The sequence below is a fragment of the Brassica napus genome, unplaced genomic scaffold, assembly GCF_020379485.1.
Source record: "Brassica napus cultivar Da-Ae unplaced genomic scaffold, Da-Ae ScsIHWf_2621;HRSCAF=3370, whole genome shotgun sequence".
Taxonomy (NCBI): domain Eukaryota; kingdom Viridiplantae; phylum Streptophyta; class Magnoliopsida; order Brassicales; family Brassicaceae; genus Brassica; species Brassica napus.
The window spans coordinates 42,536-56,843 of record NW_026015922.1 but is presented as its reverse complement, the minus strand read 5'-3'; the positions used below and the strand labels follow the sequence as shown (position 1 = coordinate 56,843).

At 33.5% G+C, this 14,308-nt stretch overlaps 2 long non-coding RNA genes across 2 annotated transcripts; one reads left to right on the top strand and one right to left on the bottom strand.

Moving 5' to 3' along the window:
* Window positions 1–5,095: 5,095 nt before the first annotated feature.
* On the bottom strand, window positions 5,096–7,017 carry LOC125601647. The gene is made up of 4 exons (XR_007334360.1): window positions 6,134–7,017; window positions 5,829–5,857; window positions 5,372–5,742; window positions 5,096–5,292 (listed from the first exon to the last, which is right to left on the bottom strand). It is a non-coding gene; the product is annotated as an uncharacterized LOC125601647 (long non-coding RNA).
* A 6,963-nt stretch (window positions 7,018–13,980) lies between these two features.
* Window positions 13,981–14,308, top strand: LOC125601649. The gene is made up of 2 exons (XR_007334362.1): window positions 13,981–14,081; window positions 14,165–14,308. It is a non-coding gene; the product is annotated as an uncharacterized LOC125601649 (long non-coding RNA).

Genomic DNA, 14,308 nt, shown 5'->3' with positions numbered 1-14,308 from the left:
GTCTCTATTGCAAATAAATGAGATGGTTGAAAAGGTAATTTTTTTTATTAATATTTTTTTTATAATGTCGATTACTAACTTGTCCCTATTTACTAACTTTAAATATTTTTGTAGGCGGTTCCTAAAAGGAAAGGAGGCCGTTTAGTTGGGTTGGCCCGCCGTGCTTCTTCGTATCCGGCATCTTCTTCGCAAGCTCTGTATGCCGATCCCATGATTCTCGAGGAGCTACATGACAAAGATGAACGTATTGGGGCATTAGAGGAGCAGAACACCACTATCCTTTCTGAGAATGCCACTATCCGTTCAGAGAATGCCACTATCCTTGCTGACCTGGCATCCCAGAAGAAGTTCAACGCCGAGATAATGCAGAAGCTAGATCGTTTGATGTCTTCGAGTTCTTAGTTTTTTCTGCTTTTTAAAACTTTCTGAATGTTTTTTTTTTCTATTTTGTTTTCCATGAATTTTAAACTTTCTAAATGTTTTTTTTCTATTTCGGTTTGTATGAATTTAAATTTTATAATATTATTGGTTTTAAATTTCAGATTTTATTTATTTATTAATTAATTTTTAATATAAAAAAATATAAAAATGCAAAATTAATTCGTATTTAAAATTGATATATTCCGACGAATTGAGGGCGTCGGACTGTACGGACGAACGATGTCCTCGGAAAATACCGACGGACAATGGTTCGTCGGAATTTTCCGAGGAACCTTTGTCCGTCGGTATTTTCCGACGAACCGTTGTCCGTCGGTATTTTCCGAGGACTTCGTTCGTCGGTATTTTCGGACGAACCGTAGTCCGTCGGTATATAGTTTTTCCGATGAACTCTGGTCTCGTGTGTCCGCATCGGAATATCGTCGGAAGTTCGTCAGAATGACGTTTTTTGGTATTCGTCAGAAAGTTGTCGGAAGGTCTGAAGAAATTCCGACGAATCCTTTTTTCCAACGAAATGATACCGACGAACTGGTTCGTCAGAAATTCGTCAGAATCGGTCTATTCCGACGAATTTCTGACGGTTTCGGCCATCAGAATCCCCCTGTTTTCTTGTAGTGGGAGACCTTCTCTAACGAATATCAACCCTCCATATATGCTATTAACGCCACTGACTAAGATCAAGGTCGTAAGGGGGAAAAAGGAATGATTATGAGCTTCAGAAGCATGTTCCACATTTCAAGTAGAGACAAAAAGAAAAAGCCATTATAACAATATAGGCTCGTTTGAAGCGTGTTTAATTAACTATTTCCTAATTAGTACGCGTTGACGGAGATCAATTTGTAATCTTTATCCAGATTGTAAGGAATAAATAAATGCCAGTGTAAAGGATACCCCGTATCCATCTCTTTAATACAGCAAGATTCTCTCCTTCTTAATAAGCAGGTTTATTTGAATAAATCTCACAGCGTTCAGATAAGTGCGAAGAGCCTTCCTCTTACGAATATCAACCCTCCACAGTCCACAGTGACGTTGACTAAGATCCACTCGTAGTCTCGATCCAGGTTGTAAGGGGGAAAAGAATGATTATGAGCTTCCACGCTCCACATTTCTAAGTAAAGAGAAAATGAATACTACTCTATCCGTTTCTAAAAAATGTATGTTTTGGAAAAAAAAATTGTTTCAAAAAGATACATTTTTTACTTTTTCAATGTATGATTTTATGAAAAAATTGTAAGTTTCAAAAAAATTAATGGTGTTTATTGAATTTCTATTGGCTAAAAGTTATGAAAATTGTTATTCACAAAAAACAATGCATATTTAATGAGTTTTCTTAATATATATGAAAAGTCTAGAATATGCATCTTTTAAAAACAGAAAGAGTATATTATATCGCTACTTAATCTCTATAAATACACTACCAAGCATTATCATCATCCTAGGAACTCAGCCAAAAAAAAGAGAGCAGAAAGCAAGAGAAAAAAGAGAGAGAGAGATGAAAACTGTGGGTGCAAACACAATATTTCGATTGATGATATGTTTCTTGTTCGTTGCGATAACAGCATTCGGTGTTGTTTCCGGTGAGAATGAAGTAGTCAGTGATTACTTTGGGAGGCCAGTAAAGATCAATGCTTCGTATCACATCTACGTGCGGAGTAACCCGCCATTAAGACAATGGATTACCCAGTTACCAATTTGGCCATCTTGCTCAGATCTAGTCTGCATGATGTCTAATCATCTAAATCATTTCCAACGTATACCAGTTAAATTTTTATTACCACCATCATCATCATCATCATCAGATGTTGTACGTGTATCAACAGAGCTTAACATCCATTTCACGGGTGTTTATTGCAAGCAGTCCGGGTATTGGATTATCCGCTCAAAGCCATACGAACATGTACTCCTGACGGGATCCAGGTCAAGCAATAATGACAGCACCTTCATCATCAAGAAATCTGTAGGCAAATTTTACAGTTTGGCTTTCGGAAGTGCTGACAAACCAAAGGATCTCTCTTTAAAGTATACTGATTATAGAGGTACTTTAGCGTACTTGGTATCTTCCAATAGCACTAACTTTATGGTTTCTTTCTTCCCGGAGGGATCTATTATATAAGGTGGTTTCTTCCGCCGGGTAAAACATGTTCCGCCTTTTACCCGTTACTCTTATATCTTTCTTATTTTCTTTTCTTTTCTTTTCGTGCAATGTTTCATTTCAAATCAAATAAATACGTGATTGTTTCTTTTTCTTTTGATGTAATCCCTTATATATTAAAAGAGGAGCATTGGAGTTAATGCTTTCACACCATGTATGACACGTGTCCATTGTACAGAGACTCTCACAAATTAGTTGCCTTAATTGGTTTTGCTATTACAGAATTTTTGGAAACGTTTCATTGATCTAGAAAATTAAAAAAACCACTCGTGGAATGAGTTATCACGTAAAGCTTAAGCTACGACATCACCGTACCATCGTAAAGATTATTTCCCATCATGAAGACTTTCCAGAACATATACGGGTGTGCTCTGTCAGTGCATATTGCGAAGCACTAGATAGTAACACATGTAAGTTAGAAACACAGAATCGAGAAGATGAAGACGTAATTAACTTTTCTCTTATACGGGAGATATAAACATTCATATCGGCGAAGAACTCAGCATGAACACTTTCAAGAAGAGAACACTCTGAATCTTAGAAACGATACATCACCGAGCTCGCTAAGCATTTTTCATCCACACTGCATAATGGTTCTTGAACGTGTATATATTGTATGAACTATATAACCCACTCTTTTCTCTTAGAAGAGAGACATGACTATTCATCTCGACGAGAACACTTTGAAGCAGAGTACACTCTGTATCTTAGAACCGAGACATGACCAAGCTCGCTAAGGTGCGCAGCTCCACACTGGAGATTTTTTCGTTTTATTAGTATTCTATTCACATTTATATTTTTGTTTTGGCTTTCAATATCTTACTTAAGAACTATTATGATAAATTCTTTAATTATGCATCTTAATAATAAATGAGCTTTTAAGTTATAAAAGACTTATTTTATTGTTTAAATATGTTTTTACCGTTCTTGAAACTTTCTTCCGGTGTTATAAAGTCCTACTTTATCAATCATATATTGCAAATACAGACTTTATTTTGGATGTCAAACATTAAATCACCAAGTCAATTCACCCCGCGCAAGGCGCGGATTATCACCTAGTGCTTTATTAAAAGGAATAATGATAATAATAATGACAATCAAATACTGAAAGAATTTTTAGAATACCAGGGTCGAAGTTCGTAATTTTCCCAACATGCAATATTAGTTTCCGTAGACTAAAACAATGGCTAAAATCCTTTCTGGGCTAGCAATCTCTAAAAACATTAACAAACTTTTTTTTTTTGAAAAAGGGCTTAACATTAACAAACTTTGAGAACAAATCTTTTTTTTTATAATAATGATTTACACATATCCAACCACCGCCATGAGCACGAGTCCACTGATGGGAAGGCTATTACATAAATATAAATATAGTAGAATAGCAGAATAATAGCCACACGCCCTCTGTTAGGAAGTTTTGTGTTGATTCACCATGCATGAAATTTTGCTCTGTACTGGCTTAAATACTGTACTTCTATTAATTTACTAGGGGCAGAGCCCCCGCGCAAGCGCGGAGCCGTGAACACTATTTTAATTCATAAGATAATCAATTCTCAAATCTTTCTTGGTGTCTTTTCACTACTTGATGATCTTACTACCGATTAACAGATTTTCTGGTTTGATATCTATGTGTATCACATGCTTGCCATGGCAATAGATGAGAGCCCTCGCCAACGATGCAACATACTATCAAAGTAAACATATAAAGATCTCAGTTTTTTCTTAAGTAACAAAAGAATTGATTAAAACATATAACAGCAGAAGGAAAAGGAATGCACCAACAGTTGCAGCTCGTCTTTCGCTGAAGTACTTGCATTTCTGAAGCTCCTTGTAAAGCTCGCCTCTAGCAGCATACTCAAGTATTAAATAAACCCTTTTCTGCAACAAAAGCCAACAAAGTGTGTTATACTAAAAAAAGGTGGATCATGTCAACAAAAAGAGCAAAGAAGCGGTTAAGTTTTACCGGATCATAGAAGTTACCATAGAGCCGGAGTATATTGGGGTTACGAAGATGTGACTGAATCTCAACTTCTCTTCTTAACTGATGCTCAACTTGAGATTGTTGAAGCTGAGTCTTGAACAGAACCTTCAGGGAGACAATGTGGTTGCTCTCTTTCACAGTTGCATACAATGTGTGAGAATTTGAGGAAAACAAACAATGTAAAGATCTAAAACAAATGTTATGTGTGAATGGATACTAACCCGCTTCTCTCGAGCAAGATAAGCGTGACCAAACTTGCCTTTTCAAAGAGGCTTTCCAATGTCGAAATCATTCAGATTCCATCTCTTTTGCGCAACTGCAGAGACATTTGAAGCCTCCTGATGAAAACAAAATCCAACAAAACATAATGAGACAAAAAAAACAATGGATTCATAAATCTAAACACACCTCGCCTACAGGATAAGTAAATAAAGAAACAAAAATATTAAAGTTGGTCTCACGTTAATAGCCTTACAAAATTTTAGTCATGAAGATTAGAACAGTTAAAAGACTTGCCTGGTGACTCCAAGGCGCACATTGTGAAGGAAAATGGTGGCGCCATTCATGTTGTTGTGACCGTGGACAGCATCAATCCCATAGATCATGGGGATCCCAAGGCGGGTGGAAAGAGCAGCCTTCTGAATCTCGTTGACCATGTTCACCCAAGCTTCAGGTGTGGCCTTTGGTGATGGCACACTTCCTCCACCGCTCAACACACTCCCTACACATACATTAAAGATCAATTCAGTTAGACAATAGATGGAATACTTTAAAAAAAGTTCCAAAGATTGTTTTTATACCAATGAAGTAGTTCTTCATGACATCAGTTGTGGCGCCGCTGCGTTCGATCTGAACCATCTGAGAAATCTTCTCTTGGAGGGAACAATAATTCAGACACATCTCAAGATTTCTGGTTGTGGGAATCTTTAGTTAGCTAGTATACTTATTACTCGGTAAAGCCTACTTTTTTCCTTCATATTGATGAATACATCAAAACAGAACCAGAAATAAAATGTATGTTGAGAAGAACGTGAAACAGATGACACAATGTGGCAGATGCACTTACATTGTACTTCTGATAACCTGAATCACCTAGCCCAAACACTGCAAAGCGAACTCGTTGCAACCAAGAGTTTCCCAAGTTTCTTTGAAGAAGAAACCTCCAAAATTCCTTCAGTGATTTGAAAAAAAAGACAAGGAACAAACAATAAGGTACACAAAAAACTGCATTATTGGTAGTGAAAATTGACAACGAACCTTAAAAGAATCTGGAGAGTCTCCTTGCCCTGTAGTGGATACAACAAAAATAATAGCGTTCTTTGGAGAAAAGAATATGGCAACTTTTTGAATAAGAATTAAGTTATAAAAGAAAATACTTTTATATGTTTACTCGAAATTCAATCAATAGAACTGCTCAAATCTAAGAGCTTATTACAACAATCATCGGTTGTAATTGATCAAACAGAGGAATTGTCACGGTTTCCTTGATATTAAAATCTGAAGCAAACAATCTTCAGAACAGAGTAAGAAATCAAATTGATTCACAACAACATCTCACATACCGAGTCGAATTCGTCGTTGGAGACGATAGACGCAGGACAGCCTCGGCGTTCAGCTTCACGGCTAATACCCTCTGCAGCATCAAGAGCGTTTCCGGTCTGAGAAGCATATAGTGAACATTTCTTCAATCACCGGAACAGGATTGAAAAATCTGAACGGCCCAAAGAGAGATAAAGGTAGAAGAAATTGACCTTTGAGATGAATAGAGAGTGGGGGAGGGTGATAGATATGGAGTTGGAACGATGAGATGATGAAAAGGGAAGACGTGAAAGAAGCTCGCTTTAGGGTCAATTACCTGATGAAAAATCTAGTAGATTTAATATAAAACTACTTCCTTTTTCTGGGCTTCAGAAGCTTTTTCACGAAGAAGAAGAAGGGGTCGGGCTCTGCCCTTAACGTTTTATCTCTGCCTTTCGCATTGAGATAATTGCTTTTTGCGAAAAATTAAGAGAAACCCGTTGAATGATAGGGGAGGCTAAAAGTTGGAGAAGCATCCACTGTCCCTGGAGTCAAAGATTAACGGAGAAGGAGAAGTGGAAGAGACAAAGCACGGTAACAATGAATCCCTAAAAAAAAATTCGAAGCCCATTATGGTTACAGATCGCAGCTCACCCGACAAAAAGAAGAAAAAATAAAAAGAAAACTAAAGGTGGGACCCACAAAGTGCACACGTGGACACCTTAAGGAGCCTTGAAGGTGTAATAGAAAAAAAATTAAAAAGGAAGCCAGGGGGATTCGAACCCGTACACTCAAGCTTTACTATGAGCAGGTTATACCACTGGGCCAAGTAGACTTTAGTTGTTATAGCCAGGACGACGTAAGTGTTATACGAAAATAAATTTGGCCCCTTTAAAAAGTGCTGACGTGTCACCTCAGGAGGAGAGAAACTCCCTCATTATATTATAGATTTTTAATAAAAAATGACAGAAGAGAATCTGTCATATACTAGAATCTTGAAGGAAGTAGATAAGCCAATGGAGTCGTGTGATTCAAGTAACACAACTTCTCATGTCAAGGTAAAGGTAAAAACCTAAGTTGCTTTTGAACCTGTAAGATTCTTCGTAAGGACTTTATATTTACACTAGGTTAAGACCTGCGCCTTGCGCGGGATGAACATTATATATAAAAATTATTTTATGTATTAAATATTTTTACATATTATGAATAATAAATATATATTAAATAATTAAAAGTCGGTAACTATTAGATATATAATTAAATTGGTGTGAACATATAAATCAATTTTATTAATCCAAAAAATATTTTTTTTATATTTGATAGGATAAGTAATTAAATTTAAATGATACTAACATACATAGTATATTTTAGTATTTTTTAATATTAATGTCTATTAAATGATGATTTCTACTCATATATTTTTTTGATCATATGTATCTTTTATAGAAAAAAATTTAAATACTGATAACAAAATTTTCATTGTGAGATTAATAATTTTAGTAATTTATATTTTTTTTTAAAATAAGTTGTCAATGTTCGTTCAAAACTTTTATCAAAAAAATTGTTCAAAGTATTGAAACTAAAATATTTATGTATTTTATATGGTTTATAGTTTAATTTAAAGCAATATATATATATATATATAATTAATTAAATTAGACTTTTTTTACTTATATAATTTTGTAATCATTTGGTCATTGTGGTTGTTTAATTTATTTAATAGTTTTAAATTAAAAAATATGATAGAAGATACACTATTTTTTATCAAATCTTTATTATCCAAAATCATTAATTGCCATATATACTTTAGCCACATTAGGCAATTCCGTAAATTTTATTTAAGGAAATAATAAAGTACATTAATAATGAATTTATTGTTAGTTTAATAAAAAGCTTATTATATAATTAGATGGACCAACATATTTCTCTAATGATTCTAAGAATCATCCTAGTAATGACACATGGCTACAAAAAGAAGTAGTAATGTTTCTCAAATAATATATAGGGGATTAAGAAAAATACTCTTTCTTCACTGTCCTTTTCTCAAGAGTTTTGATCAATCCCTTCACTATCTTACCAAACCACATCATGTTCATTACGTTCAATGCAATCGGTACGACGAAATCCAGTAGATAACCGAGTATGCATCAATACCAGCTGCCAAAAAATCCATAGATCATCTGTCCGTTACCTCTTTTGATTATCTATATCTCCAACTCCAGATAAGCAGTGATGGAAAATCTAGAGAAAATGCAAATTATCAGCCATATCGAGATTTTGAAGAAATAACTGAAACCAATGGAGAGCACACAAAAGCTTTCTTGTGACTACTAGTTGAATTAATATCCAACAACACCAATTTAATTACATCAAAAATCTCTACAAAAAAATCTACAACACTAAATTTACAGCTATAATCAATTCATCTACAATACAAGTTTTACAGCTAACTTTTTACACCCACTTATCCACTTCATTATTTAGGTTGTTGAACTTGAACCTTTAAAATAATAAATATTCATAAATATCAAATAACTTAGATAATTGTTAAAATTTCTTACTATTTAGATGTTAATTTTAATATATTTAAAAAAAATAATTAAAATAATTTTTTAAGTTTTGAATAATTTTACAAATTATTATTATTTTTTTAAAAAATTACAAATTATTAAATTTGTCATATAGCATAAATATTATTTACATTTTAAAAAACACAGTTTCACATTCAGCTGCTTCAAATCATAGTCTTGATTTACTAGTTACTATATACTAGTGAGAGCATAAGCCTATACATATTCAGCTGCTTCAAATCATAGTCTAGATTTACTACTAGTGAGATCATAAGTCTTATATATACTTGCTTGACTACGGGAGAGAAGACATCGTCATAGTCAATATTTTCTCCTGGAAGAAATCTTTTGCTACCAATTTAGATTTAAGCCTTGGTTACTTGACCCCTGGAATTCCTGGTTTCCATTAAACACTCTTATCACTTTCTTCTTCTTTTTGGTATCTCGAACAATTCTCATGTCTCATTCTTGTGTAAAACCTATATCTTGTCTTTGACTGCTAAGTGCCAGCTGTTCCAATCTTTTCTCCTTCTTGCGTTAGAGAATGATTTTGGTTCATCCTCGACGTCAACTGCACTAGATAGTGCATATGCTACAATATCAAAATCATCACACTTCAAGTTCAAAGAACCTGCATTCCCTTGTTTCTCTGTCCCTCCAATATAGACTCTATCATGAACCTCAATACATATCATGTGTTCCTTTTTGTTACTCTTTTAAATATAGATTTGTCGGTCTAGATGTTTGGTCTTTAATTGTAATATTAAGAGTTTTTTCAAAAAAAAAATGAATTGTGTTATCTTTGTTATAGTTATTAAGTGAGGTAATTATCACATTTAAAGTAGAGACAAAAAGAAAAAGCCATTATAATATAGGCTCGACTGAAGCGTGTTTGATTAACTACTAAGAATGATTATGAGCTTCAGAAGCACGGGAAAACGGCTAATTTATACATCAACACAGTCCAGCGGTTCCGATCGATCAGTACATAAACACATAAGCTGTGCAAATACATACATGAATACGTACTTAATTCAAATCTCATACACGAACTAACAAAATTCGGTTTTTGCATACATTGACCAATTATCCGTTAGTCAAACGTAACGGAATCTGAGTTGTCCGTTATATCCGCTTACGTGGCTTTTTACATTTTTAAATAATGAATAAATTAATAAAAAATTAAAAGATGGTTAGAAGGGGGAATCGAACCTGGGTCTAAGCAATATCCAACACATGCTAAACCACTGTGCCAAGGCAGACTTATTATTTGTACTCCCGATGATTTCCTATTTATACCTAATGGATATTTCATTCACATACATATATATATATATATATATATATATATATTTTGTGGTTGACCTTATCATCCAAATTGTTCAGAAAATAGACTTATCATCCAAACAAAATGAAAAAATATTCAAATCTTTTTTTGTTTCTTTTTGTGGAAGAAATAACCTTTATATATATTCGAAAAAATAAAATAATAATATATATTATTAAAAATGGGTCACATACATTGAAGTTATTTCTAGCTTTACTATATTTTTGTGAGAAAGAGATCGAGAGATCGTTCTCTTGCTAAAATTTTTTAATTTCCTCTTGTTTGAATTTGAGTTTATTTGCAAACCCTTATGTTTCTAACGTTCTCTTACAATTACTGGAAACTGAAAAAAAATTTACTCAAAATTTAAACAAAAGCAAATTAAAGATTTCAACAAGAGAACAAACTAGTTCAAAAAGGGAATTGATTTTACTAAGGATTATGGATCGGTTTAGCGGAACGCGCCGGTGTGGTAGTTGAACGAAATTAGACGTGCAATATTTGAATTAGTTTTGTTTTGTTCAATTTAAGCTTGTAATGGACATTTGAAATTTTGTTTATCGGGTTGATTATTAAAAATAAATATTATCTTTTAAAAATAGAGATTCACAAAGAGATAATAAAGGTAGAAGACAATTCCAACGTACGTAACCCTTTTTAATAATATATATTATTTTATTTTATTTTTTTGAATATACAAAAAATGATTTTTTCCACAAGAAAAGGAAAAAGAGAACAAAAAAGTATTTGAATTTGTGTTGGAACAATTTGGATGATAAGTCAAACATGGAAAGAAAAAAAAAAGAAATATGTGAATGAAATATTTGTATAAATACGAAACAACTGGGACTATAAACAATAGGTTGGGTCTGGCACAATGGTTTCTTCTTGTGATGGATATATCTCAAACCAGGGTTCGACTCCCCCTTGTAACCATCTTTTATTTTATTTTTATGAATTTATTCATTATTTAAAAACGTAAAAAGCCACGTAAGTGGTATATAACGGACAGCTCAGATTCCATTACGTTTGACTAACGGATAATTGGTCAATGTATGTAAAAACCGAATTTTGTTAGTTCGTGTATGATATTTGAATTAACTACGTGTTCATGTATGTATTTGCACAGCTTATGTGTTTATGTACTGATCGGGACCGCTGGAATGTGTTGATGTAGGAATTAGCCGATTTCCCTCAGAAGCACCTTCCACGTTACAGGTAGAGATAAAAAGAAAAAGCTATTATAGTAAAATCTCCTCTGAACCGTGTTTAATCAATACTATTAAAAGAGGAGGAGTTTTAATAAATCTACTTAAAAAGGTTGTTTGGACCCTTTTTTTAATTATTTTTTGGTCTTCCCCTATATATTATAATAGCATGTGACATTTTCCTTTTATTATATTTCCATTCTCCCCTAAAGTCGGCATACATATAACAATAACATAAATTATTTCAGAGAATACACGTATAACATAAACATCTAAGACACCACAATTATATCAATTATTTATTTAAGCTCACATTCTCTTTCAATCATGTCGCCTATCTATACATCTAATATACAATATTTTGTTATACGTATAAATGTATCTAACTTACAGCATAACCTGCCATTGTTTTATATCTTCTAACCTTGCCATAGTGGAGTATTACTATAGATTTCTAATAATAAAACATTTGTCTCAAAAAGATTAATATTATTTTAAGATATTTTTACCATGTTCGTTTTATTATATCATACCCTCACTTATATGCGAGTAAACGGATCCATCGGTTTGGCTACAGGTCTGACTTGGATATGAAAATATAATGAAAATATTGTACAAGACTGAAATAATAATAATATAACAGCTTTTAAATATTATAGATTTATAATAATAGTTATAAATTTATTTAATATTTAGCTTTGATCAACCAAAAAATACCCGCGCTTTTTAAGCGCGGTTCAAAATCTAGTTAGCTATTATTATTCCTTAATTAGGAGTATGTAGGTAGCGTTGACGGAGATCAATTCGTAAGGAATAAATAAATATAAGCACATTCAACATGGCGAGTAGCAACAAAAAAAGTAGATATTGAACCCCACCCTCATATACATTAAAAGAGAAGTTCCTTTAGTGATTTCTGCTGACGTGGCACTTATATAGAGCTTCTCAGAAATTTTTTTATAATTCTATTGGCTGATTTTTTGGAATTTTTCTTTTTCATTTATTTTTTTCACTCGCCTCCGTGGATTTGAAAACGCCGTCGTACGTCATGAAGTTTTTTTTTTTTCAATCGCGTATCAATTAAAGGGAGATATGGTTTCAAACCGATGAAGACAGTCCGACCAGATGAGTTTGCTTCTCCATACTATGAAGACTCAATCATATCCATCGCGTCAAGAAGCGACAACCAGACGAGGTGAAGTTTGTCGATACTCTTGGAATTTACAGATTTTTTGGTTTCTCTTATTGGATTCGACTTTTAAGCTATGAGGCGAAGATTTTTTGGTTTCTCTGATTGGATTCGACTTTTAAGCTATGATACAAAGATTTTTGGGTTTCACTGATTGGATTCGACATATGTTAAGCTATAAACTACGATCTGCTTATTAACATTTTGAATCTTTGTATCTAATTGACTGATTAACCTTCTTGCTGTTGAGGTCTTGATTCTCTTAAACAAGACCATTGCCACGACCAGAGATGTATTTCGCGGACTGTCTACTGATGGCACAAGAAGAGACAACTGACATTTACAACAAACTTGCATTCGACTCCAGTCTCTGAAGAAGGACTGTAAGATTATCTTCTCCTTAATAACTCAACAAGCATTTAGACAGTCCTCTCTTAAGATTTTCAAATTTGGTTTTTTGTTTCATTAGCACGATTTAGAGCTTCACATTACTAATTCCGATAGTCTGTTGCATCGCTAACTGCAGCACGATTTAGAGCTTCACATTACTAATTTAGTCAGTCGGTTTCATTCCTTGTGGTTTCCGGTCTGTTGGTTTTCGAATTTTCAAGTTTGGTCTTCTTAATTATGAGAAAAATGTGAATAGCCTATTTAAAAAAGCCCAAATATATTGTCAATAGATGTTAAGCCCATATATTATTCGCTTTGGGGATAATAATTAGATAACTTGCGCAAGATTGTTAACTAATTTGCATATTAATAACTTTCTTTATTATTCGAATCAATTGCTTGCGCTGATTGTTATCATATTTATTACATTACTTGCGCAAGTTAAAATCATATCATATGCAAATCATTTTATGACAATACACAATTAAAATCTTTCTTTAAACGATTTCAATCTTTATTAGGGGTCATTAATATGATAAATAAATCGGCTTAATATATATATGAGAAACCCAAATGCTTAAAATACAAACATTCAGCTCTTACAAGAACAATGGCAATGGTGCGAGCCAAAAAGAATATTGTTTCTTATGTGAGAGAATTAAAACCCCGTAAAGATACGTCGCGTATTGAAGTTAGGATTGTTCGCTTGTGGAGAAACTATAACAAAGAATCAGGAAACACCATTGAAATGGTGGTTGTTGATAAAGAAGTAAGTATACATCACACAAAATGCATTTTTTTGGAAGCATCGTTTATATACTTATTATGCGTTTATAAAACTCTTATAATTTTTGTGACCAGGGGACCAAAATTCATGCTTCAGTTGGTGAACAACTCATCAAAAAATTCGATGACAAGCTACGCGAGGGAGATGCGATTGTCCTCCAGTTGTTCAAAGTGTACGATGCTACTGGTGAATACCGTACAACGCCACATCCTTACAAAATTGGCTTCTTTCAAACAACATTGTTGGAAAAGCTGATGATTTTCTAAGTGCAGTTCCCGAAAAGTATTCCGCGGACTTCTCTGATATTCTTGGTGGAAATCTGGATCGTAGCTGTTTGGTTGGTGAGTTAGTTTCTTACTCAGTTAAAGAGTCTTTCACTTTTGCGTTACTTGTTCCTGATTTGACGCTTGTTTTTGTTATGTAGATGTGGTTGGCCAAATAGTTAACTTCGGGTCTCTGGAAAACAAAATAATAAAAGGAAAAGACAACATGAGGCTCTTGGTTGAGTTGCGTGACCCAAAGTAAGACCCAGTTGTTAATCTTAGTTATACTTTGCTAGCTAAACCTCTATAACCTGTATTTAACTTAAGTTTATATTATACAGTAATGTGAAGATGATGTGTACTCTGTGGGGTTGTTATGCTAAACAAGTATACGATTACAGTAGGAGTAACATGTCCACCATGATTATTTGTGTTATCAGATTCTGTTCTGTTAAAGAGTGGAAAGGTATATAATATTGTTTCAA